This window comes from Eriocheir sinensis, unplaced genomic scaffold (genome assembly GCF_024679095.1).
Source record: "Eriocheir sinensis breed Jianghai 21 unplaced genomic scaffold, ASM2467909v1 Scaffold6, whole genome shotgun sequence".
Classification (NCBI taxonomy): Eukaryota; Metazoa; Arthropoda; class Malacostraca; order Decapoda; family Varunidae; genus Eriocheir; species Eriocheir sinensis.
The window spans coordinates 1,983,434-1,988,449 of NW_026111942.1; positions in this window are offsets into that span (position 1 = coordinate 1,983,434).

Here is a 5,016-nt window from a genome sequence, read left to right on the forward strand (position 1 = left end):
AGAGTAGAAATGCAACGTTTTGGAGTCTTCTGATTAATGTAAAATCACTTAGGTTTAAGGACAGACCACCAAGTCTGGACCATGGGGTCTGTGTGGTCTGATTTTCTATGTAAATCTATGTAAATCTCTCTCTCTCTCTCTCTCTCTCTCTCTCTCTCTCTCTCTCTCTCTCTCTCTCTCTCTCTCTCTCTCTCTCTCTCTCTCTCTCTCTCTCTCTCTCTCTCTCTCTCTCTCTCTCTCTCTTGCTTTATAATGCAGCATTTTTCTTTTTTATATGTTTGCTCTGCTTGTCATAATCGTCCTAACTCTTCCATGTTTTTCGTCTTTCTCTCGCTCTCTCCCTCTCTCTTTCTTTCTTCTTCTCTTTCCTCCCCTTCTCCGCGTTATCCCCTTTATCTCTTTTTTCTTTATTTTTCTTCTATGTTTCTCTGTCATAGCATTCCTGGAACGTTACGCGGTCTTGGTGTGCGTGCATGCGTGCGTGCGTGCGTGCGTAAATGTGTGTGTGTGTGTGTGTGTGTGTGTGTGTGTGTGTGTGTGTGTGTGTGTACTGCCGAAAGCGATGTGCTTCCAATAGCCAAACTTCAGTAATGTATAAGAGTATGCATGCATGCATGTATGTATGTATGTATGTATGTATGTATGTTCGTATGAATGTATGTTTGAGTGCTGAATATGGAATAATAGCTAAGAGGGTTTATTTGTTTTAATTTCGTTCCCCCGTGTGTGAATGCCTTTCCTGTGAACTTAATTTAAACCTTAATGTGTTTTTTGTACAAGAGACGGAGATGAGCACCGAGACAAAGGTCAGATTTAGCGTTAGCTTCCAAGTTTGCAATTATGTACGCAGAAACGTGGGAAAATATGTATGTATGTATGTATGTATGTATGGGGCTTATCTGAATGTTTCTCTGTCTGTCTGTGTCTGTCTTCCCGCCTCTCTATCCGCCTGTCTGTCCACCAGTCTGTCTTGCCACACCTTACCACACCTTGCTTACCTACCTGTCGAGCTACCAATTTGCGTGTTTATTTCCTTCGCCTGTTTCTATCAGATAACCTCGCTTTTATTTTGTCTAATTAACTTACCCCTTAACCTTACTAATATCCTTACTAATAACATAGAAATATGACTAAACTTACTAATAAACTCACCTCTGATATCCATTACCGGCCTTTCTAGCTTTCGTTCCTTCCACCTGTTCTGAGGGCATGCTAGTATACTCATTATATTACCTGTCCTCACCTGTCCAAAAATAAGTAAATGTTACCTGCTCGTCTCCTGTCCTCACCTGTCCAAAAATAAGTAAATGTTACCTGCTCGTCTATCTTTATTTCCACACCTGTCCTGAAGGCATTAAGTATCACCTGCCTGTGTACTTTTCCTTTCCCACATCTGTCCTAAAGCCGTCAGTCAGAATAGAAGAAAAAAAATGTAGAAGCAGGTCAGGAGCGCAATAACCTAAGTCCAGGAGTTGTATTGGAGTTGGAACGCGCGGAGCAATTTTTAGACTCCTGGATTCTCCTGTTCGGGTGAATTGCCTCCTCGCCTTCCAAGACTCGAGGCGTCCAGGTGGTGATTTAATTTGCTCTGCCATTATCTGCCTCCCCTCCCCCCCTCCCCCACCCCTGCCCTCAGTCTTTAGGGGATCAGCCATGCTCTGTTGGACGCGTCAGAACCAAGATCAGTGCAAAGTCCCGCGGCCAAATGTCAAGTCGTCATGGAATGGGAAGTGTGCATTGATTTGTGTGAGGGTGGGGGTGCGGGGTGGGGGCGGGGGTTGTGTGAGTGTGTGTTTTCCTTGTTGATCCCTAGAAATGCTCGTCTTATTAAAAATGTAGAGTTGTAGATGAAAAGGTGACAAAAAATAAATAGGATGCAAAACAACGAAAATTAAGGAAATAAAAAAAACACGAAGGACAAAGAAACGAAGGAAGGATAAAAAGGAAAAGAAAATTATACATAAAGGTAATTATAGCTAAAGCAATAATCACCAATGCAATTTATATGAAACGAGCGAATGGTTCACGTCATGTAAAAAATGACAAACTGAGTGAGGATCAACCGTGAAATGAAACGACAAAACAAAATAATTCATTACAGCGAAAAACTCCCCATTCCAGTCCGTCCTCTGGTGAGTGGACGGCAAACACAATCAACAAACAAGAATTCAACAAACATAATCACGATGAGTCTGGGATTTAATTGATTTGTCTGTTTAGTATATGGAACGTTATTATTATTGTTCTATTTGGTTTTATATTTAGCAGTGGCAACACAGATGTTCTCTTGGCTGCGTTTTAAGCCACTCGTGAATCCTATTTTGACCATAATTGAATTTTCGATGAACGAAATGAAATCGAGTAACACTTTTGCTTCATATAATTTTCTTTTTTCTGCATCAACACATTTTACAACCTGACGAAATGCCTCTGCGGCCCCCGTGTGTACCTTCAGATTCCGAGCAAAACGAAACACGATGAAACGCGATACATCACGATGAAACACGATGAAACAATAAGGGCAAGAAAAGTACTGATCGGACGAAAACATTTGGAAGCTTTTCTGTTCTTGCTTCTGAGTCCCTTGTCAAGAAGTTTTAAAGCTTTGGCACACACACACACACACACACACACACACACACACACACACACACACACACACACACACACACACACACACACACACTCCCCCTTCTTCCCCACCCCCCCACACACACATTCACCCTTCTTCCCACTCACACACTCACCCCTCTTCTCAAACACACACACACACACACACACACACACACACACACACACATACACACACACACACACACACACTTCTCCCCCTGCCACACACACACACACACACACACACACACACACACACACACACACACACACACACACACACACACACACACACACACACACACACACACCCCCCACACACACACACACACCACCCTCTTCCCACCTCACCCCTTCTTCCACACACACACACACACACACACACACACACACACACACACACACACACACACACACACACACACACACACACACACACTCTCCTATCCACACACACACACACATCTGACTTAATCTTTTATTATATTATTTATTATGTATAATTCCGATGTTTTATGTAGTATTTATCTATAGTATATTAAAAAATATGGTTGAGGGCCACAGTCATCGGCGTTCCGGCAGGGGCCGATGAATTGCAATGCAAACAATCTAACCGATTGTTCCCATCGTAACTCCCTTCCGGATGGAGGCACACACACACACACACACACACACACACACACACACACACACACACACACACACACACACACACACACACACACACACACACACAGACACACAAGAAGAGAACAATAGAAACAAAAGTGATGAGCAACTTTTCAATGAAGAGTCAAAACTTTGGGAACAAAAAATACAGCAAAACACGCGTGGCCTGTGTTTAACTCTTGCCTGTCTATCTGTCCGGTTGTCTGGCCGCCTGTCTTCCTCTCTTTCTTAATGTCTGTCTGTGTGTGTGATACATGCCAGCAGGTGAGGCCAGGCGTTGCACAACACAGCCAGGCAGCGGCGTCGCAATCATAGTCGGGTGCAGGAGGTTGGACTGAAGGCTTACTACACCAGCCTGAGAAGTCTCAGGAATAAGATAGATTTACTTAAGGAAAATCACTTGTAGAAAAAAAAAAAGGCAGCAATATAGCAAAGGAGGTCAATTTTGGGAAGTGCTTTGTGTGTTGGAAGAAATCCCCAGCACATTAGAATTATATAAATGACACCCCTCTCAGCAGGCCTGGATGTGAGAGTATTTAGTTGTCTATTGGTCTGTCTAAAGAGCTGTCAGGTTAGCTGCCTGTCTGCTTGCCTTCCTGTCTGTCTGTCTTCATATGAGTCTCACTTGGTTACATTGGCGGGTTGTTTGTATATCTGTCAGTTAGTCTATATAAATAATTGAAGGTTAACTGCTTGCTCGCGTGTCTGCCTCTCTGTCTGTCTCTCTGCTGTTCTCAATGGCTGTCTGTTTGTATATGTCTGTTAGTCTGTACAAATGAGTCATTGGTAAACTGCTTCCCTGTACGTCTGCCTGTCTGTTCATCTTGCTCTGTGCTGGCCTCTTTGTCTGTTTGTCTGTGTGTTTGGCTATTCGACTGCAGTGCGTAAGGAGGCATAAATAAACTTGTGCACGTAAATGATAAAGGAAATGCAACAATGCCACATAAGACAGACCTCGCTGTTTGTCTGTCTTCGTATACACGAAGGTGTGTATGAAAATCAAGACAGACGTGAAAATGGAGGACAATACACTAATAAGTCCATTTGTAACGTGTATCTCATTAGCACCAACATGAATATAAACGAGATACTGAACTATAAAAACAAAAATTAATAAATAAACAAATATATGAAACGAGGAGGAAAAACGAAGAAAGGGAGAGGAAAAATAAGAGAAATTTTGCCATTCAGGCCATTTCTAACATAAACCTCACTAGAAGCAGCGAAAGGGAGCAACATGTCTCTTCGTCTTGCTCTGTGCTGGTCTCTGTGTCTGTTTGTCTGTGTGTTTGGCTGTTCGACTGCAGTGGATATGGAGGCATAAATAAACTTGTGCATGTAAATAAAAAAAGCAACTGCAACAATGCCACATAAGACAGACCTCTGTTTGTCTGCCTGCATATGTACGCCTCTCGTATTTACATTGGACATAAAAGAAAACACCGTTTGGCTTCCATCTCTGGCAAAACGATTTACTCCTAACGATGTCAACAAAGCTCTCTCTCTCTCTCTCTCTCTCTCTCTCTCTCTCTCTCTCTCTCTCTCTCTCTCTCTCTCTCTCTCTCTCTCTCTCTCTCTCTCTCTCTCTCTCTCTCTCTCTCTCTCTCTCTCTCTCTCTCTCTCTCTCTCTCTCTCTCTCTCTCTCTCTCTCTCTCTCTCTCTCTCTCTCTCTCTCTCTCTCTCTCTCTATCTAAATATATATATATATATATATATATATATATATATATATAT